The following is a 23,187-nucleotide window of genomic DNA, read 5'->3' as shown; positions in this document are numbered from 1 at the left end:
CTTACCCTACATAGTCACTTATTTGATGCCTCTAGATATTATGTGACACTCTCCTTGCCCACTGAATCAACAAATCTCTATTATTCTTGGAGCCTGCTACTTTACCTATCCCCTTACCTAATCCAACCCCACCACCAGGATTGCCACAGCCCTCATTTTAGTTTTTTTCCTCTGCATCTATTTTTTTTTTCTAGTTATAGTGCAGAGACACACGAACAATAACAGGGATTTTTTTCTCTAACTGTCTCTGAGCCACTTGATGATCACAACCCTACCACTTAAGTTTCCTCCAACATCTCTCATATCTTTAACATAACAAAGTTATTCTGTGCATTAGCCCAGAAACATTCAGTATTTAGACACTCAATAAATATCTGTGAAATAAGCGAGTTATCCTGGAGTCTTTTATTTTATATGTGTATATAATGTATATATCTGTGAAATAAGTGAGTTATCCTGGAGTCTTTTATTTTATATGTGTATATAATATATTTTGATGACATTCATATCTCATTACTGTTTTCCCCTCTATTCCCCATTGATCCCCTTTCTTTTTCCTTCTACTTTCATGTGTGTGTGTGTGTGTGTGTGTGTGTGTGTGTGTGTGTGTGTGTACATGTTTTCACATGAGTAAGTGGAAGGTATCTCTCTCCTGCAACCATTAGCCTTGATCCTCAGGGAGAGGTGGAGCTACATGAGTCCCTCAATCTTTCTCCTTTACCACCACCAACCCACCCCCCAACACACACCCAGCAAATAATGCAGGCAATTAGCTCTGCTCTTGCTTACCCATGAGAATGATATAAAAGACCCTGTAGCTGAAGATACCATAACTTGGTTGCAAGACACAGATCAAGTTGTAATTTGGCTGGAAGCTCCCTATCTGCTGGCTAGCTTTCATTGTGCTATACAAGCCAATGAGTGAGAACTGTTTTTAATAGTCTTACTTACTTGGAACCCTGTGATAGTACCAACTGGCCAGGTAAGATGTACTCTTTGGTTCAATGGTGGAAAGTCTGTTGTGGCAGTTACAAACCGCCTTCTGATTGGAATTGAAACCTGCTCAAAAGGGAATTGACATCTGATACTATAAACCCAGTAAAAGTCCATAACTTGAGGAATGGTTATAGGCCCTAGTAGAGAAGCTACCGTTATTAATTTGCTAAACATGGCATACCTGTCAAATTGCTTTCTAATTAATTGTGTTTATGCCCATAAAATAGTGCTGCTATTAATTCTGGCCAAAGAAGCTTTTTTCTTATAGTGGTCAACAGTGACTATAAAGACTCTTAATTGGTTAAAGTGCTGAGCATAAGATGAATATTGAATGTTCATCGAGAAATGGAACATTTACAATACCCCCTTTTAGTCTCAGCGAACATGGTGGAAGATGAGAGAAGAGACCCAAGACCAAGAGAAAGGGGGATAGGGATGACACAACTGTAACACTCCTGAAGTCACAACAGCATAATTACTCAGACATGATTTCCACAAGATGGGGCCAGTTAACATGTGGGGTGGGGATCATGGGATTCTACTCCTCCCTCTGGATTAATAGAAAGATATTATTTAACATGGGGAAGGAGACACATTTTCTTCAGTAGTCACTCATTGGTAAGGTGCACAGGGTCCTGTAAACAGCCCCTCCTGTAAACAGCCCTAATGAAACTTATCGGGTCACACACACACACACACACACACACACACACACACATGCATTCATACACACATACACACACACTTACATGCACACACACAGGCACATATGTACATACACATATATAACCATACACACATATGTGCACACACATACACAAAGCAGCACATACCGGCACATGCATACACACATGTGCACACACATATACACACATACATACACATTCTGCAAGCACTCTGCAGCTGAGCTGCAGCTCGGATCCTGTTTCCTCCTTTATGCTTTTGCAATATTTAATGTTACTCAATGTCATTTCAAAGCACTTAGCACAAAGCTGTATCTTTTCACGTGCTACAGATTGTGCTGTGACAGACCCTCAAGAGGTAAATTCCCTGGTGATACAACATGGAAAACCTGAAACAAACACATATACACATACACACAAAGGTATATACACACAGAGACACAAATATACAAACATACATATATATATATGACACATACACATAGCATACACACAAGCACATCATATAAAAACATACACCTATACATCCATATATATCCTACACAGGCATGTAGATACAAAAATATAAACACACATCTATGTACCATACACACTCATATATACCCATATATACATACCCACAGACATACACAAACATTTATATATATATGTTTATGTATGAACACACACACACACACACACACACATATATATATATATGTATATATATGTCACACGTATACAAATATATGTGCATGTCCATTTACAAACTACACAAACATACAGGCATGTGTCTACACAAACATATACATATCACACACCCATACACACACATATAAATATGTACTGCATACATATAGACATATGCACATATAGCACATAAACATATATACATATATACATACATGTACACCACAAAGAATACACAATTATATACACACATCACATATAAACATAAACATGCCCATATATGCAATGTATTATATAATCACATACACACATATATATATATCCATACAGACATAACCATACCACATATGTGCAAGCACATAAAAAAATACATACACACAAATACTTATACAAACACAGAGATGCAGGCATACATACCATAATTCAATAAACCCATTTAATTAAATTGACTATTTTATTGTGACACATGGCATTTAAATTACAGAAAATTTAAATATAAATAACAGAAAACACTGCAAAAATGAATGAATGTGACTGTGTGTGTGTGTGTGTGCGTTGCAGTTAAAACTCAAAAACAGAATTTGAAGAGTCCACCTATGTGGTAACTCCATCCTGGGGGAGGGCGCCTGCTGAGGTGCTGGGCCATCAATTTGCTTTAGGAATCCCCTGTGATGTTTAGAGGAAGTGAGGACAAGAGCTATACAGCCCCAGAGTTCCCCAAGAATCTCAGAACCCTCTAAATTTCCATTGGTGAGGGAGGAGGGTGAAAGGGAAAGAACAAAATAGGGAAAAGTCAGATGAAGTCATCTGAAGGGGATGATAAAAGGATCAAGGGCTAGAAGCAGAGCCTGGGGATAGTCCCTGGCTACCACCACCGTTTGCCCTATCAGAGGCCTGGAGCCATAGCTGGAAGGGCCAGTTATCTGGAAGAGAGCTGTAAACTCCAGAAGGGAAGGCAATACTTCTCCATGGGACTTCCCTGACAGGGGTTTCAGATCTTTCTCTGAAGCAACCCCAGGGCTTGTGACAGGGTTTCAGGGAAATGAGACAACTCACATGCAAATGTCACAGGAAATTCAGCACTGAGCCTTGCTGAGCAGGAGAAAGCACTCCACAGCCTAAAGGAGAACAGAAACCAGTGAAAGGAAGCCCCAGAGAACCAGAGAACACCTTACCAGGTCCTCTGTAATAATTAGAGTTACTACTGACCACCTACTGTGTGCTTAAACTCTGAGCACCTTCCCACCTATTCTTACAACACGTGTTATGAAACAGACATGATTTCTCCCATTCTCCTCTGTCCAAAGAAAGAAATACTCTCATCACAAAGTTTTATGGTTATGTGTTTCCTTGTGACAAGTCACAGATAAGCTTAGGTCTATTTATCATCCATAAGGTTATAGAATATCACAGCCTAAAATTAGCTGGTCCCTGGCCCAAATCAATCTGTTATCAATTAGTTGTGTAGAAACAGACAACTCATGTAGGTGCTTCAGGTCTCAGCTCTCTCAACATAGAATGGGGCTGCAATGGGGGTCTCTTCAGCCTTTGGCCTCCACAGGAAGTCATTTCACGCCAAACTAAGTAAGAAAATTACAAAATCACCATTAAATATTTTTAAAAACAAACTATGTATTGGGTTTATCATGATCTTGTTCCCTACTGATAACATACACTTCAGGGTAGTTAGCTTAACAAATTAAAATATTTTTAAAGTTGTGTTTTGGAGATGACCATGAAAATGGAGACAAAGTACTCAAAGTTAGCTCTCTGTCAGCAGAAATGAGGCACAGGAAAAAAAAATCAAGTCAACATTCTTCCTCCTACCCCCACCCCCAACCCCGGGAGTAAACCATCACTCACCGTGGGAAAATGATTACTTACAGGAAGTAAGGCTGGTGAGTCATCACACTGTTGTTCTGGGACTCTGAAGTGAAGCAGCAGAAATTAGCAAAAGGACTGAAAGGTTGGGGTGTGGTCTGTGACTTGCCACCAACTCCTTTCTGGGCATTGCAGGCTGAGGAAAAGCAAATAAGCTTTGGGGATATTGAGTCACAAGGCACTAAATCACAATCCTGTGCTGGGCTGAGGATCCCAGGGCAAAACCACACAGCTCAGCTTCCGGAGTCACTCCTTGAGCCTGAGTTCTCAGAACTCCAAAGTGTCATTGATCAGCAAACACCAAGTAATGCCACCTCTGGGCTTGTCCTGACAGGCAACCTGCTAAGTCCTGCCTGTGTAAGAGGCAGCCTCCTTATAGAGAAGATCAGCAAGCCTCAAAGGAGGACTTCAGTCACTTAGCACTACCCTCTCCTTCAATAATGGAATAATATACAGACACCACAATCACACTTCCTATTGTGGTCTTAACAAATAATACTGCACTTCTATTTTCTCCTCTGCAACTAATTAACCTGCTGCGAATGCTTTTTCCACTGGATTTTTCTAGTTGCCCTTTGATGCCCTTAGAAAATGTCTGAACAAGAAGCTGTTCTGTAATCAGAGGAATAGAAATACACAAAAAATTTTAGGATGAATCACCTACTACATATGCAAACTCTTAGGAGCCTGGGGTCCAAGATGGGAACACTGAACTCTTAATGTCTTGGTTTTCTCTATGCCATCTGTGTCTTGAAGCAATGAAAGGAAAAGTTCGGTCCGAAGATGTTTAAAATTCTCACAGGTCAGGACAGGCTATTGGAACAGTTTTTGTTATAGAGCCTGGACTGAACAGGACTCTACGGCTAAGGACACCAGTTCCAGGGTCATTTGCTGTATTTAAGTCTGCCTTACCAAGTTAAAATAATACAATCACAGACCCTAATATGTCCATTTTTTATTGGTGAACTGTGTAATTGTGCTATAGACAAATTATGGGCAATACAAAGCATTCAGAGAATTATTAAGATGATATTTAAGACATATTTGTTTAATTAATTAGTCCTCCCCTGTACCTCACTGAGCCATGGGGTTTCTGTACCTCACCCTGGGCACTAAGGGTCTTATGGCATGACAGAATTAATGTGTTAAGTTAGTTTGTAGACAGTTCCATGTCCAGAGAAATCTTGTTAAACCCATAAATCGTCAAGCCTGCTTGAAAAAAAAACACAATGTAGGTGAGCTTAGACCATGCTCTGGCTGCTCAAAAAGGCATTTCCTCAGATGCTCTGGGATCTTTGCTCCTTAGATTAATTCATTGAAATTTTATACATGTATATATCTTTTAATCATACCCACCTCCATTTTGTCCTGCCAACTCCCTCAAGGCCCTATCCCAACACATTTTCCTCTCCAACAGGTCCCCATCCGAACTTCATGTCTTTCCTTCCTTCCTTCCTTCCTTCCTTCCTTCCTTCCTTCCTTCCTTCCTTCCTTCCTTCATTCCTCCCTTCCTCCCTCTCTCCCCACCTCTCAAATGGGCCTAATTAGTGTTCCTTATATGCACATAAATATAAATATCAGGGCATGGGCCTACACCCTCCACCTCTTCTCCACCCCACCCCCAAATTCTTGGGCCCTCTCTCATCTTGGTACATATACAATTTTCAGTTAGGGGTAGTGCCTCATGAGTCACTCCTACATTCATGCAAGAATGTTGACTGGCTTAATCTTGCATAGATCTGCAGGTATCCACAGCTATTCTGAATTCATGGGTGCAGTGGTCATGTCATATGAAAAAGACAGAATTTCACAGCACTCTGCCTCACGCCCTAGGTGTTATTCTCTTGGAACAAGTCCTGAGTGCGGGGATGGAGTGTTGACACAGATATCTCACTTAGGGCTGGGCATTCAGTCACTTATCCACAGTACTTAGACCAGTTATGTCTTGACTGCTTCTCTCACCAAGACTGAGACAGCCCTGATCCATGGGTTCAGGCACAAATATTCAAAAGGCAGTTTGACAACCTGACCACTTAGCAAAATAAAGAGAGTATAAATTCCCCACCCTCCTAGGACCTATAACCTCTCCAGCTGTGGTTTTGTGGGAACAGCTGAAGGCATCTCCTCGGTGACATCATCCTCCTTCCAGTATATCTAATCTTTCGAGAATTATTTCTACAGAACACCAAGGTCATGTGAAAGTAGAGGATGTTTCACTCTGGTGACCACGCCCTGGTTGATGATTGTGCAGGGCTCTCTACAGTGATGGGGCTGAAGGCAGATGATCTCTCACTTGCCATGGAGAAAACAATGAAGTGTTTCTCATGCCCAGTAAAGGAAATATAGCTCTGTGTCCAAGATGTTGATAGGAAATAGAAAATCTCAGCCCCACACTTACTCTTCACCTAGCTGTCCTGTCCCTGTGCCTAAAATCCTCATGCTCTATACTCATTTTCCACTTAAAAGTGTGTTTGTTTTATAAAGACATCTCAGCAGGGAAACCTACTAAACAGCCACTCACATTATGGTGTGAGTTTTGGGAAGGAGTTTCCTGGGCTAATAAAAGTGCAAGGACTATCAAATCTTGGTGGGGCAGAGGAGGTGGAGGGAGTGGGGGTGTGTGGTGGAGAAGGAAAGATGAAAGGTTAAAACCCATTTGGAAGATCCTCTGATTTGAATGGGGCAGAGGGCAGGGAACTATAGGTGGAAAAAGTAAAACAAACCTGCAGAAGACAGAACACTGCTCAGAAGCCACTCTGGCCAGTCACGGAACTAAAAAGACTACCTCAAAATTAATATATGAAACATGCTGGTTTCCAAAAAAGGACAAGTAGCCCTTCCTTACCCTCAGACCAGAGCAACTGTGAAACAAAGCTCGGGAGCTGGGGGTATGTTGAGGGGGTGGCTCTAAAGGATAGTACACCCAAGGCTTGAGGGCTTGGGAGGTTCTTTCCTCAGCTCAGTAACTCACTTCTACTCTTTAGCTAGTTCTTTCCCTGCTTAATAAGCCATCTCTCTCTACCCATGCCATTTCCTCCTGGTGGCTGCTAGGGTTTTCTTGTAACCTTTGCTGTCTTTTTGTCTTACACCTTGAGTTTCCTTTTGAGTCCATTTCTGGGTTCCTGTATTAATGAGAGTAAGACCATCCCCTCCAAACCTCTACTTCCACCACTGAGGAGATGGAGACAAAAGGAAGATGGATTAAAGGCAACATAGTGAGTTCTAGGTCAGCCTGAGCTACATGAAACCCAGTCTCCAAAACAATAACAATAAAGAAAGCAAAGCAAAGAAACTGAAATCATTCTACTGGCATCCACTCTAAATCTTGGCTATTTGGGGGTCAGTTCCAAGATCACTGAAATGAGGAAAGAAGCCTAGCACTTTTATGGTTTCTGAGTTGACAAGAAGTTACCAAAATTCCCAGTGGGCATGTACTAGACTTTCATAATCCAGTAAGGAAAACCAGGGACATTCCATTGATGAATCACATCTCGAAGACAGGGGACACTATACAAGGCTTTCCCAGACAAAAAATGAATCTTTATAAAGTTGGGGAAAATGTAATCAACTTAACATATTTGCGAGCCATGTGGGCATATTTCCCAGAAAACATGAGAGAACATGAAGTAAGAAATGCTTGAAAACAAAGAGTGGGCCAGGATTGATGCTTGATAAGAACTCGGCGGTACTACAGAGCTGATGCTCAGGCGGATAACGCTGGAGAGGACCTCAGGACTGAGTCAGCCAGGTGCAGGGAGATGCCACCATTTCCTGGAAGTGTTACAGGCCAAGTTCAAGAACTTTGTTAATTTTCTGTTGTAACTGAATGAGGACAGATCAGTTACAATGAATAGTGTTGGTGGGCCAGTTTCATTTCTATGACTTTGACAAAGAGTGACTTAGGGCAAGAAAAGAGATTTATTTTAGCTTACAATTCCAGAACAGTCCATCACTGAAAGAAGTCATGACAAGAATTAGAGGCAGGCCTATTTACTATTCCAGACAGAACTTGGTTCACAACCAAGATGTACAGCAGGAGCAAGGTGAATGATGCTTCCTACCTACCTTGCAGGTAAGTTTATACTCAGCCAACTTTCTTACAGTTCAGGACCACCTGCCAAAGGATGTTACCCCTCCACACAGTAGGCTGGGTCCTCTTACATCAATTAACAATCAAGACAGTCCCTCACAGATAAGTTCATAGGTCAATCTGATTCAGATCATTTCTTTCAGATGAATCTAGGCATTAAGCTGACAACTAAAGCTAATCACAACCATTATTGATGCCATGGTTCTAGAGCCTGGAATGTCCAAGAACATAGTATTGCTTACCTGTTATCACTTGTGCAATGCCTTTTCACTGTGACATCACAAAGCAGGCAACACTACAACAGAGAACAAAAGAAACATGCCTTGGGAACTCTTGTTTCTGTAGCAAATTAATTTGACCATAATTATCCCATAGATAAATTAATTCATTCAGGAAGGCAGAGCCTTGACCAGCCAATTGCCCCCCAAAGGTTACACCTTCAATACCATTTCCCTTAGAGATTCTGTTTCTATTGGATTAATTCTGACAAATATTGTCTATTTAGACAATAGCACTAGAGGTAACACATGAGGTATGCACAGGGTAAGATTCTATAATGTTGAATTTCTTAAGAAAACAGCAGAATATCCCAAGGACAGCAGAGATGACTTTGCCAGAAGTGTTTTGCCTCCAGATCTTGAAGGAGATGGAGACTATCATATCATCAGAGAAATCTGTGTGGATGGAAGATGACTGAAATATGGATGAGAATTTCTCAGAAAGGTTTTTCTGAGAAAAACCTTTTGTAAAGGCTCTGGCATCAAATATGGCATGAGATATACAAATTCAAACTGACAATTAAGCATGTGATGTTATATTGTACATGTTCATAAGTAGCTTTGAACACATAGACTGTCAATGGGAAGGTCTAATCATATCTTGACACTCAAAATATTAGACTATACATGATGTTAAAAGTCTCTGAATGAAAAGAGACAAACACAAGCAACATTTTCCCTGCAAAGACCAAACATCTGGTTATTTTGAATAACTAAACATGTATTTCATAAAACCACTGGATAAAATCTTATATATTACTTTCTATGACCTTGTATTTAGATGTAATTAATTTCCATGGTTTTATGTAAACATAACAAAAATAGTATCAATTCCATAACCAAGAGCTGAGTCCAATGATAGTAATCCACTTGTAACCCTTGTTTGGCTTCCTGTGGGTTGCAACCCCTTTGGGTCACATATCAGATACCCTGCATATAAGAGATTTTCATTATGGTTCATAACATAGCAAAGTTATATTTATGAAGTAGCAATGAAGTGATTTTATAATGAGGGTTCATCACAACATGAGGAAGTGTATAAAGGGTTGTGGCATTAGGAAGGTTGAGAACCACTGCTCTGGAGAAACAGAGTAGACAGAATGAATATATAGATAGACATCTACACATAATTTACTAGAGTGGCTTATAGGCTATGGTCCAGCTAGTCCAACAATGGCAATCTATCACAATCTATCAATGGGAAGCCTAGGAATCCAGTTGTTGTTCCATCCATGAGCCTGGATGACTCAGCTGGCCTTCAGTATATGCTGAAATCTCAAAGAAGTAGGCTCCAATGCCAATGAAGGAGTGAATTGGCCAGCGAAAGGTAGAGCAAACAGGGAAAGAAAGAGCTTCCTTTTCCCATCTGTCCTTTACATAGGCTCACAGAAGAAAGTGTGGCCCAGACTAAAGGTTGATCTTTCCATCTCAAAGGGTCTGAAATAGGAGTGTGTCTTCCTACTTCAAATGATCTAATTAAGAAAACATGTCTCACAGCTGTACCAGGCCACTTGGGTTTTAGTTAATTCCATATGTAGTCAAGTTGACAACAAAAATAGCCTTCACACCCATATTTCATGTGTACACAGTAGCCAATCCTGTCACTCGAAGGCGAGATTTAGAATTACATTCATCTTCTTCTAGAACCCTTGCTTCTCTTATATCTAGTATACACACCATTTACCTTGGATTTGAAGGAGAATATTTTGTCAAGAAAGAAGCGTTTCTGTTGTAATTTTTCATCTCAGGTCATCCTGCTAACACTAGGTCAATCGCTTCCAGTCATGTGTGATAAGCAGCTGATGCTCAGCCAGGGTTCCTCAAAGAAAACTAGGTCTAATTCCCTGAAACAGAGCTGGAAGTTGTCCTTCGGGAGCACAGAGAACAGGTTAGCTCATTCGCATCTTGACTAAAACCAAATCCTCTTCACTTCTTAGCAAAGGAATTTTGTCCACAGTTTTGATTTCGTTGGCTGCTTCATTTCGAAAAAATCTGGAACACGGGGCTTTAGACTGTGTCTGTCATTAAGCTTGATTGGGACTCTCTCTTTTGTGTCTCCTTTTGGTGATTCTTTGCCAGCTTTCAGCACTTCTTACCTTCCACCCTTTGATCTCCTCTGGACAAAGCTAGTTGGTCCTATTTGGTTAAAGATCAAAGTTCTGGGACATAGGGAAAAAAGCAAGCATGATCATTAGTCACAAGGTTTTTCATTTTATTTCCCAAATAAGTTGAAAACAGCTTAACACTATTCTTTTTTTCTTCTCTGACTTGGCACATTGCATAACCTAGACAAGTAGGTACTGGTTTTTAATGTGCTGATTCTGGAATTACAAATATTCAAAACAAGACTCTGGGGGATATTGTTAGATATTTACTTGTTATTCAAAGTCATAATATAGTTAAAATCTTTCACACATACTGGGAAGAAAGAGTGATTTTTGTTGGCCCCTCCTTGCAGGACCAGACTGGAACAGGCTGTGAACTTGCACTTCAGCCTAAGTAGCCCCCACCTTCTTTAAATTCCTTGGTTCTCTTATGGAGAATGGGCTCCATATACCCATGGCAACCACTGGTGTGAATCTCTAATTCCACCCCTTGTACAGGAAATGTAAGTAAAGCTTTTTTTCTCTCTAACTTTGTACAGTTTCTGTTTCAGCCACTCAAGTGTGTAGATTAGAGTAAAATGAGGCCAGACTCTGCCTCCCAAACCATAACTTAGCTGTTAATTCTGACATGTTCTTCAGCTTCATATCTACATGCTAAGTCAAAATGCTCTATGCCATTTTCGACTTCTTTCCACCTCCCGGCTGCCCACCAATCAAAATTAACTCTTAAAAAAAGAAGAAAAAGCATTAGAGGATTCTAACAAAACTACGTGTTGAAATACAAATCTTTCAAAATTGAGCTGCCTCTGATTCAGATCCTACTCCAGAAGGACTTTCTGAGCTGCCTCCCCTCAGGAAGTTCAGCATCTCTGGTCTGTAGCAGCTGCACGGAGCAAGGCTTGGTGGTACTCACCCATAACCCAAGCACTCAGTAGACCAAAGCAGGAGGTCTGCTTGCTCAAAGCCACCCTGGGCAGAAACCCTGTCCCCCAAAGGCAAGAAAAAAAAAGAGCTAGAACTTACTGCCCTCATTAAAGAACTAAATTATCAATGTGTGTGTGCTTATGTATATTTTTATATATAAGCACTACATACACATAGCATAGTCATATGTGTATAATAAATGCACAAATACTTATATGTGGTGATACAGTATGTCATTATATAATACATATGACACACATGAACATGCACACATATCCATAAAGTCACACATACTCATACTCTGTCTTGTGGTGAAGTTAACAGAAGCCATTGCTTCAACATTTTGTAAGTTCTAGGCAAAGAATAATATTCAAAAGGGGTACAATTTTAGTTGCTTCTTTGCAAAACTTAAGATGTGGTTTAAAACTAAAATAAGATTCCTGAACTATAACACATAATTAGGAACTATATTGCATAGATTCACTGTGTATTTTATAGCCATTATAAAAACTATCCATAAAGCTGGGTTATGTTTTTGAAATGTCGCATACATACAAGTCTACTTTGGATATAAATGTCAAGTTATCTAACAGAACCATATCTAAATAGTGTGAAAGAGGTTTCCTGCTTTACTCTATAGCCATGTAGTATACAATTAAGCCCTGGGGACAATGTATATCCAACAGTGAGCTCTCATATCCTTTCCTTTTTTTGATGTTCAGTGGCATCTAACTAGTCTCAAAGACAGTCAGATAAGAGATGTGAGTCTTAAAATCTTACCCTAGCATAAAGCTACTGAACAGATGTCAGTTTTATATCTTTATCCTAAGAATTTAGGACCTTGCACACAATTATCTATGTGGGCTTTTTACGTATGTATTTTATCTGAGAGAAATTAAAATTTTATGAGGGTCTTAAACAACCCCATAATTCATAGCCTGGGTGTGGTGGTTTATACCTTTAATCCTAGCCCTTGGGATCTCTGTGAGCTCCAGACCAACCTGGTCTACATAGTGAGTTCTAGGGCAACCAGAGCTACATAACAGAGACTCTCTCTCTCTCTCTCATATACACACACAGAGAGAGAGAGAGAGAGAGAGAGAGAGAGAGAGAGAGAGAGAGAGAGAGAGAGAGAGAATTACATACCTGTAATCCCAGTTTTCAAGGGATGGAGACAGGGGGATCAGGAGTTAAAGGTCAGAAGGTCAGCCTCAGCTACATCGTAAGTTCTAAGATATCCTGGCTTACAGGAGATCATGCCTTAAATTAAAAAAATAAAATGATCAAGTAATGAAAACAAGAGCAATTACCACTGGACGAACTCGTGTATTTGTTCTATTTGTAAGCAGGGAGTGTCCAGTTATCATTCATTAATTAGGCTAGAAAATGATGCAGTGCTAAAGAAGTAATCAAGTAGGGAAAACAAAGAACAAAAAAGAGAAAGAAACAGAGTAGGATGTCTGGGAATCTCCTATACTCTGGGCCAGTCAGAGATGGCTACTCAGCATGATGTTTTGTTTGGATTATCCAGTCATCCATCCTGCTGTGGAGAGCATCTTTATGCAGGTAATAATCACAATATTGTAAGTACCACAATAGTACATTTATAAGTTCCTTGGGAGGCACATAATTTCAGAAGACATGTCAAACTTGGTAAATGGCAGGAAGGACCCTACAGGGGGTGTCTGCACTGTTTGACAACTAGACTCTAGTAGAGGCCCTACGACTATCTGCCTGGGTTTTTCCTTTAGCAACCAGCACTTGTATTTCAGCTAGTAAGCCCCAATACTCCTATGTCCTTCTGGGAAATAGAGTTTGGCAACCATTTCTGAGGGCAACCAAGCCATAGAAATGAGCTCCTAGTTGTTGCAGACTCCAGACTTCTATACAGATCTACACACACATGACCTCAAAACTGCTTCCTTCCATACTGGACTTTTCTACTAACACTTACAATTAACTGGCTGAGGAAGAACTAGATGCTGTGGAGAGAAGAAAAGGGTGTGTGTGTGTGTGTGGAAGGATTTGTGGGTCACATTTTCATTCTGCTCTCAGACATTTTTAGTGAGAAGTGAGTGTGTGTGTTTGCAATATTGATCTGAAATTTTGAGAAAAAAAGAAATAATGAAGCTTAAGATTTACTTCTGTTGTTTTTACTCTTTAATTATGAGGGAATGGGTGCGTATAGTGTACTGGGAAGCCAGAGGTGAAGTTCCCACACCCCAGAAATGGGAGTGGTGTGCTGAATGGTGGTCTAGGGCCTGGACCTGAGTTCTCTGAAAAACACTGCACAGTCTTAACAGCTGCAACGCTTAAACACAAATGCATAATGCAAAGACGCCCTTAAATCTGTCCAGCCCTATTGAAGACTTAGAATGTTCATGGTGTTTTAATCCGTAGAAAATGTCTTTCCAATAAAAGAACTTAGTGTCACATGAGAGCTGAGAACAATATTATTATAGTCCTTACATCCTCAGCAATAATAAACTAGGACATAGACTATGTGCCCACCCATGTCACTAACGTGTCAGGACGGGACCATCCATTCAAATGCACCATTTCTCCAGGCTGCACACAAGCCTTTGCCTTCCACCAAATCCTTTGTGCCTGGGACTCAGTCGTGTGCATGCATACTCTGAATCTCGGGGTTTGTCTGTTAAATGTTCTGTCCTTTCCTGGCTTTCTACTCTCTGTACATCTGTCTTTGCAGATGTCCCTGAAAATCCAAGTCCAGAAGAGCCTTGATCACATCTGCTGATGTCTTTGAGGTCATTGTTTCTGATCCTAGAACCACTTCACTTTGACACAATTCTTTTCTTTTTGTGTGCTCCATTCTCTTTGTTTTTTACAGCAGGGGGCTTTTTTTTAGAGCATGGTTTCACCATGTTAAACAAAACAAGCTGTTCATAGAGAGGTAGTGCTTGATCTCCTTCCTACAGGAAATCTAAGAGTTGATCTCATACAGGGTGAGAGTCCAGGTTACTAGAGGCTAGGCAGACTACAAGGAAGGAGAAAGATAGCAGGAGACAGGGATTAATGTGTTCAAAGTCACAAGCAGATGAGAGAAAGAAACAGTATAGCCACTGGAGACAATAATGGATGTCTATTTCAAAAGTAGAAGAAAGCATTTTTTTAAATTGGCAAAGAAATAATAAACACTAGAGGATCTGTGTATGTTGTGATTTAAACATTAGATAGTGTCTTCCTGTATAGACTATTTCATGGTGCTCCATTAATGTGCATGTTTGCATGTACCTGGGGAAAATTAATATTAAAAATTCAGCCAGGAAGTAGTCACACATGCCTTTAATCAAAGCACTTGGGAAGCAGAGCAGGCAGATTTCTGAATTTGAGGCCAGTCTGGTCTACAGAATGAGTTCTAGGACAGCCAGGGCTACACAGAGAAACCCTGTCTTGAAGAAAAAAAAATTCAGAGAGAGCTGGGTGTGGTGATGCAGCCTATAGTCCTGTCACTTGGGATGCTGAGGAGAGGCAGGAGGAAGCAGAGAGACAGAGGTGAGAAGAGGAAAAGATTACTTAAAAATGTTTGTTGTGAGATGAAAGCACCCTCAAATGCAGCAAAGGAGGATGTAAAAATACTAAGGCTGGACAGATTGAGTATCAGCCTGAAGCTGGAAAAATCATCTCAAAAGACAAACAACACAAAACCCCAAATCTCACAACTAACAAACAAGGAAAGAAGAGTGAGCCTCTCCAGAGAACAGGAGGGCGGTTCTCAAGGCTCTGGCTGGGCTTCCCCGGGTTGCTAGGCTCACTCACTGGGCTCTGAGCATTCAGAGACCTGGGACCCATGCATTTTGGTAATATTTTTCATTTTCTAACCCCTACAGTCACAGGGATTTGCCAAAGCCATTCCCCTAATGCCAGTCAAACTTGTCATCCTTGAAAAATAACAAATAAAATTCGCAAATATTTTGATAGTGTCTATTAAAAAAAAAAGAAAGAAAATGAAACCTGCTATCATTTTGCCAGAGCACTTTCTACCAAGGGCGATGGTGTTTACAGGAGTTTAAGCAAATATTTGCATGAGGGGCCCTCACCTGTTACAACACTAGGATGGGGTCCAAAGTGCAGCACCTACCCAGGCTTTCCAAGGGTTTCCATGAACTCCCTGGGAGTGACTTTCCTGGCCTATTGCCCACGTCTTTGAAATGGGCATATCAGCTTTACCCCATCACTTATCAAAGAACGTGTCCATTACTGGACCAGATAAAATTGTGTAAGTGCTCATTTGAAATCCTTAGCAGTCGTTCCTTGTTCAGACTCAGAAAACAGTCATTTTAAGTGACAATCTGAATCTCCTCATAGGAGGATATGGGGGAGGGGGGAGGGAAAAAAGAGAAAAGGAAAGAAGGAACTAGAGGAAGTTATCCAGACCTTAAGCACTCCTTTCCCCGCCCAGAATGTGACCTGAAGGTGAGGGTGGGCAGTCCTGACTTTTCACCAGGAAAAGTCAATACATCTGATCGTTACAAAGCAGAGCTCTACAGGAAGTCAGAGGTTTCAGAAGAATGAAATCAATCCAGAATTTTAAAGGAAGAGAAGGGACAGAAATGTCCTCTGTTCCATCACATTTCCACATGTCTACAATCACCACTGGAGTCTCCTTTTATAATATGCTGGGTATAGCATATGACATTCCCAGGGAAAGGTAACTCAAACCTGGTAAACAGAAATGGGCAGTGGCTGCCAAACATATAAGAGAGCCTTGGAAAACAAGACACAAGGACAAAGACAGACAGACGGCAATGGCAACTCCAGAGGGCACTGGCTTTCCTGATCTTTCAGTTCCATGCTTGAGTAGAAAAAATAAGTGCTGTATGCCTAGATACACCCTCTTTTATTTCTGTTTAAAATAACCATAACTTTTCTCTACTTGTAGGCTAGGTTAGATGGTGGCACTTGTATCTACTGAGAAGACTGATAACAAGGAAATTTTACAGCCCAATCTTATTGCTTCCATAAATAATGCTCTAATACTTCAGATTTGAAGATTCTTGCCCATTATTTATCCCCTCAAAAGAATGTCCCAGAAATATGCCCCACTCCTACAGGCCTTGCTCTGTTAATTGCTCTTTTTGTTTCTTAACTGAGATGTGCTTCCTTGTGTCTCCCAGGCTGGCCTGGAACACTTGGAGTATGAAATCCCACTGTCGTCTTCTCCTGGAGAGCTGGAAGCAATGGGGTCACACTCTACTCTAGGATAAAACCTCTGAGCTCACTTACGGGTTTAAAAAATCCAACAAAACCTACTAATCCCTGGGCTTGCCCTAAGCTCAGGACTTGAAACCCCACAAATCCCCACCCTAGAAAGCTCCACCCTAGAAGACTCTGTCCCCCAATAAACCTGTATAATAAGCTTGTCTCTTGCTCAGTTCCCTGCTGCTTCTAGCCCCAGCAGAGGCTACCTCTTGTGTCTTCCCCAATAAATCTGTTGGTGTAAGGTTGGCTGTGCTCTGACTTTGTGGTACTCCTTTGCTCCCCATTTCCAGGATACCTTCCCCTTCAGAGCTATCACACTTCCATTGGGGAAATGTAAGAGTCAAAGTTAACCCGTAAGCCTCAAGGACAGATAATGTCCTGAAATACTGGGCCTATGGTTCTTGGGAAATAACAAGCCACATGTCTTTGCTCCCATAAACAAGTTTATTTGCACCAGATGTACATCATTGGATGGGGACCCATAGGGAGGAAATATGTACACTTGCCCCTGATTGGACCTGATGGGAAATCAGGATGTATGCTTGTCCATGATTGGAGCTGATGGGAAATATGGTGTCCCTACAGTTTTGCCCTTTTAAGTCTCTGCAAAATGTGACTCTTTGCCATTTCCTGGAAACCAAGAAATGGACCTGGCCTGAGTCCATCATCCTGACCAGTATTTAATTAAAGCTTGCTTCAAATTTGGCTCAAAGTTGTGGAACTGATTTTTCTCTCATGAATGTTAAGTTTAACAGAAGCCTTCTTGCTCAGAGCTGTAACGCTTCCATTAGGAAAGCCTTTCCCCTCAGAGCTGTAACACCAGTGCCACCAGTACACTCAACTTAGTGTTTTGTCTTTCTTCCAATCAATGGTAATTGCTATTATGGTTTTTGCAGTGCTAGGAGTCAACCTGGGGATTCATGTACACCAAGAATGTGCTGTACTGTTAAGCTACAACCCAACCCACAACCCACTTCAATTGGCCTAGTGGTTTCAGCTGGAAAGTCTCTGGGTGGAGCTCAAATGGTGAAAGGCCAGAGGGTGTCTATTCAGTAGCCTGGAGAGCATGAGGAAGGGAGAGGGGGAGCGGGAGGGGGAGAGAGAAGGAGAGGGAGGAGGGAGAGAGGGGGGAGGGGAGAGAGAGAATCTTCTTACCAGATCCCCCTGTTTCCTGCTCCCAGTTCTCAAGCAGAAGAAATGCAAACTCCTCATGCAAAGCTGCTACCATAGCTCTGTTCATGGAAGGGAGCTCAGAGAAATACAAGCACAGAGCTTACATCCTCAATGGAACCTTCGCTCACAGCATTGCAGTGAATGGTTCTGGGTTTAGTTCCTTAATGACTAAAAGTAATGGCTACTATGTTTACTATTTCACTTTGCTTTAAGGCCCAAGTGGCTATAAGAAATTTGTGTAAAGTTTCCTTGTTTAGGGTTTGGTTTTAACCAGTGCCCTGGTCCTTTTAGAGACCTAGGCCAGGATCTTAGTGTAGGGGCTCACACTGTAGTCCCAACACATCGAAAGCCAAAGGCTAAAGCCATGGCCTTAAAGAGAATTACCTCTCCTGTCTAGTTCAGAGCCTGGGAAGAAAGCTGAGGAAAGAGGAGAGAAAACAAGGGAAAGGGAAAGACAAAGGCAGGCAAGGAAAAGAAGGAGGAACCTGGAGGCAGACAGGCAACCTGGGAGAGGGCAGGAAGTCCAACTTGTTCACCCCCCTCCTCCCTTGAGGGGAAATAACTTCCCAATGATAAAAGGTTAGTGGTGCCTAGGTTCTCTGTCTACCTGGACTTCTTCCCAAGGGAGCTAGAATTCCAAAACTGTTTTGCATATTCACAGGCCTAGGGCAACCTTGTGGCCTTGGGGAACAACAACATGCATGTCCTGCCGGCCAGCTGACCTAGTACCCTAATGACTCTTTCTTTCCATGCTAAAAAAAAAAAAAAAAAAAGCACCTCCTGGACCTGCATTCTCTGAGTCAGGTGTGTGTGTGTGTGTGTGTGTGTGTGTGTGTGTGTGTGTGTGTGTGTAAATTTACATTTCAGAATTTGAACTACAGAATGCATTGGACATGTGTGAGCACAGTGGTCTATCTAGCCCAGGAACCAAGTTTCTGTTGCACAAGATCCATACTGACTTTGTGGTGACCTTAATCCTTTTTTCTTTTATTTAATTTTGGGCTGATTTTAGAACAATTCATTTTCTGTCATGCCCTAAACCCAGAATATCTGCATGGAAACTTACCATGCTAGTGGTCCACGTGAACCTATTTTCAAGAGTACTTTTGCTCTGTGGTCTGGAAGCTCTCGATCTTCGTTTCCAGGAAGTATTATTTGTGAATACCAGTGAGGCAAAGAGATGTTCACCTTGATGTCTATTCTCAGGGCAGTCTTTCCAGCTCAGTGGTATGGAAAGATCTGTACACTCAGTCATCCCAGTGTCTTAAAGAGACGCAGCAGGCCTCGTGGCTACAGCATTGATACACAGGTACCACATGTACCAGTTTATACAAATGTCCTCTGCTTCCTCTCAGAACTATCTGAATCTGTTGAGATTTCCTTTGTAAGTGGATATATGGAGTCAACTAGTTTAATCTGCTAAAAGCCAAGCTTTCTCAAGCCTTCACCCTGCCAACTGCCCTATAGTTAGTTTTGGGAAACGACCTGATGTCCTAAGACTTGCTTTGGCAAACCTTGGTTGAATCATGGGGATTCTAACAGTTTGGTTGGGGGTGTCTTTGCTTCAGGCTCTTTTGTTCATTAACATGCTAAAGACTACTAAAAGTGAATGCCATGTATCCCAGACCAGCATGTCTATGGAGCAGTCTTTCCAAAATACTTTAGTAGGACATTCTACAGAATCAAAATTGGAAAAGTCCCATCCAGAAACAAATTTCCTTCCTACTTTAAAATTGTATGATTTTATAAAAAGCATCACAGAACCAATAGGAGCTTCTCACACAAGTCTGATGACCTGAGCATAGTCCACAGGACTCATGATGGATGGAAAGAACCATCTCCCAAAAGTTGTTCTTTGACCTCCATACACATTCATCATGGTACTCCCTTGGAAAGACACACACACACTAATAAATTTATAAAATAGAATTTGAAAAGTGGAGCAAGTGAGAGTGCTGCAAAACTGTAATACCACCCTTAGCCACGGTACTTGGAAGCTTGAGGCAGGAGGATCACTACAAGTTCAAAGCCATCTCCATATACTGAGATGCTGTCTCAAAAAGAATGCACACGTTTAATGCAGATAAAAGTTTTCACTGCTGATCCCATAGCATTAATAAAGGCTTTATGTCATCAGACTAAGCAGAAAGGTATTTATTATCTTGGTACTTTTTGGAAAGCAAAGAACTCATCTTAAATGTCAAGAAGAAGAAGCAGGGAGAAAGGCTCAGCCCAGGAGCTGCTCTGCAAAACACAACCTCCACTCTGCTGCTTACTGCATAGCTCCCACAAGCCTAGGAGAGAGAAGTGAAACTCCCTGTATACTACCCAGAGACACTGTGCGTATTGAAAGGTGGTTTCCCTGTGTATAGGCACTACCCCCACTTCAGTTCACTTCTTCCACACTGAGCAGCAGCCTGCTGTGGGAGGCCACATTCTGAACAGGCTCTCAACTTTCCTACTCTACAATGCCTGCCCCACGTACTAACTCTTCTTGAGTATAAGCTGAGCATGTGTATTCGATTGGATGACATCTCATGAGTGCATCCAAATTATACTTCAAAAAAGGATTTTATCAATGTAACAAGCTCTCATTAAGTTGAGTGAAAGGGAAATAAGAATGAAGTTATCTTGGATGAGTCTGCCCTAATCAGGTGTGGATATTCTCTCTCTCTCTCTCTCTCTCTCTCTCTCTCTCTCTCTCTCTCTCTCTCTGTGTGTGTGTGTGTGTGTGTGTGTGTGTGTGTGTGTGTGTGTGTGTGTGTTGATACATGGTCTTCTTTTACCCAGACTGTGACTCCCTATGTAGTCGATGATACCTCTGAATTGATCCTTCTGTGTCTAACTCCTGAATGCTGGCTTTATAAGTGTACACTACCCTGCTTGCTTCAATCTCTGATGGTTCAAAATCACCAAACCTGTGAAGCAAAATAAGCCTTATCTCTTCATGAATAATTCATCTCCCACATTTGTCATAGCAACAGAAAACACCACAAGCAGTCACAGAAAGTTACCAGCATATGCAAAAAGCCCAGGGTTCTCCCAAAACTCAAGTTGCAAGGCTTTGAGAGGATATCATTTCTAGTTTCCCATGATGTTAAATGCAGTCGGTGTTGTGGCGCACACCTTTGATCCCAGTACTGGGGAAGCAGGGGCAGGCGGATCTCTGTGCGACCGAGATCAGCCTGGTCTACAGAGTGAGTTCCATAGAGAGGCCCTGTCTCGTCCCATTCTGCACACCCCTTAGAATAAAGTCCATTTAAGAACTTAGAAGCAATTGTTTAGTTAGTCCTGAGCTGAACTCTAATATTGGCTATCCCTTCCTTAGAATATTGCTCTCCAAAACATATTTGGGAGGCATAGGACAAGTTAGAAAAGTCTCTGATTGGTTGTATTTGGTTCCTCGTTGGTAGTTTTGAGATGGCAAAGGTCAGCCAGTCCATTAGCGTACTCATGAAGTCAGTATTTCTGTAGGGAATCCCCTAGATGAGTCAACTGTTTTGGCTCATGCACTAAGTAATATGCTAAAAAGGGCCTTCTTCCTAAGGCCCTTCAAGGAGATAACTGCTGTTCCAGGGACAGTTTCCACAAATGGATTGTTCACATGGAGATTTAAGGACCTTCTTTTGGTTTTGTTTGCTTGCTTGCTTTTGAGATGTCATCTTGCAGTGTAGCCCTCACTGATTTAGACCTCACGGTGCAACACAGGGTGTCCTCACACCCACTACAAGCCTCCTGCCTCAGCCCGCTGAGTGCTGAGATAACAGGAGGGCCGCACAACATCAGCTTTTCTGACCGCACACACACATTACTGTGTGTTCTCAGATTCCTGTCAATATTGTGCATAGTGACGATATTCCCAACTGTTACTTACTGAGAATCAAACATCCCGTTCACAAAACAGAGTCAGTAAAACAAAGATGTCATTTAAAAAAAAATCTTCCTGAAGAAAAGCAATAAAATGATTAGTTTGATTTTATCTTACAATGGTCCTTCTCCAGGCAGTGGAAGAGGATGACAACCCACAGCATTCCAGAAACATAGGGTTTTTTGTGAAGATAAATTTGCTTTTCAATGCATATATATCATTCCCATAACCAAATGCCCAAATGTCCTACCTTCCACGCTGACATGCTTCTGTTCTCATATCCAGTGTGTTTGAATGATCTCCCAAGCCTTTCCAATACCTCCAGACCCGACTTCCTCTCACAGCAGAACACCACTGGTGAGAAGTGGTAAATGTTAAGAATGAAATTTAAGCAACTGTGGACTCCATGAGCAAAACAGAAAGCCTCACTTGCTAGACCTTGTGTTGTGATTTCCTACATCAGTACTTCAAGGACCAGCGAGAGGTCAGGTGCTTTCTCCTTGGGACAATAAGCAACTTCTTACAAAACCATACTTAGTGGGTTTCCCAGGTGTCTGTCACTTCCTGAACAGTACACAGGAATGGAGAAGTTCCTTAACATTTACAGTGGTATGAGACTGGGACACATTCTGTGAAGCTTAGTGTTTATTGGTTATAAATAAGGGACGTGCCTCTAGACTCACCCTCTAACTTAACATTGAGGATATGACTCAAGTTTGGGATTGGGCTGCTGGTCCTGTTATTGATGCCATTTTGAACCTAGAGCCTGGTACATATTCCCCCTTGTACTCCATTCCTGAGTGACATTCCCTCCTCTGCTAATTCTGACTCCTATTCCTGTAGCAAACCCATCAATGAATATACATAAAGAAATATTCACCAGTCAATATTCCACTAGTCAGGCCCACTAACACATTCCACACTCATGAAGTGAGTACATGGATTCATTGGCCTAGTGCTTTTAATATGTTTGGCCCAGGGAGTGGCACTATTTAGAGGTGTAGCCTTGGAGTAAGTGTGTCACTGTAGGTAGGTATGGGCTTTAAGGCCCTCTTCCTAGCTGTCTGGAAACTAGTCTTTTCCTGTTTACCTTTGGATGAAAATGTAGAACTCTCAGTTCTTGCTGCACCATACCTGCCTGGACACTGCCATGCTCCTGCATGGACTGAACTTCTGAACCTGTAAGCCAGACCCAATTAAATGTTGTTTTTATAAGAGTTGCCTTGGTGACAGTGTCTGTTCACAGCAGTAAAACCAAAACTAAGACAATTGGTATGACCCAATGTCTTAAGCATCA

At 41.5% G+C, this 23,187-nt stretch overlaps 1 long non-coding RNA gene across 2 annotated transcripts; it reads right to left on the bottom strand.

Annotated features, from left to right (window-relative positions):
• Positions 1-2,800: 2,800 nt before the first annotated feature.
• On the bottom strand, positions 2,801-22,244 carry Gm26535. 2 transcript variants are annotated; one of them, XR_871577.1, is made up of 5 exons: positions 22,141-22,244; positions 10,282-10,756; positions 8,562-8,614; positions 4,233-4,365; positions 2,801-3,928 (listed from the first exon to the last, which is right to left on the bottom strand). It is a non-coding gene; the product is annotated as a predicted gene, 26535 (long non-coding RNA). The 2 variants fall into 2 exon arrangements; XR_871578.1 differs by lacking the exons at positions 8,562-8,614; positions 10,282-10,756; positions 22,141-22,244 and adding an exon at positions 8,295-8,518 and having other exon boundaries at positions 2,801-3,466.
• Between the last annotated feature and the right edge of the window lie 943 nt (positions 22,245-23,187).

Source organism: Mus musculus, chromosome 10 (genome assembly GCF_000001635.26).
Source record: "Mus musculus strain C57BL/6J chromosome 10, GRCm38.p6 C57BL/6J".
NCBI lineage: Eukaryota > Metazoa > Chordata > Mammalia > Rodentia > Muridae > Mus > Mus musculus.
Note: the sequence above shows the minus strand (reverse complement) of the source record. Positions and strands in the feature narration are given on the sequence as shown.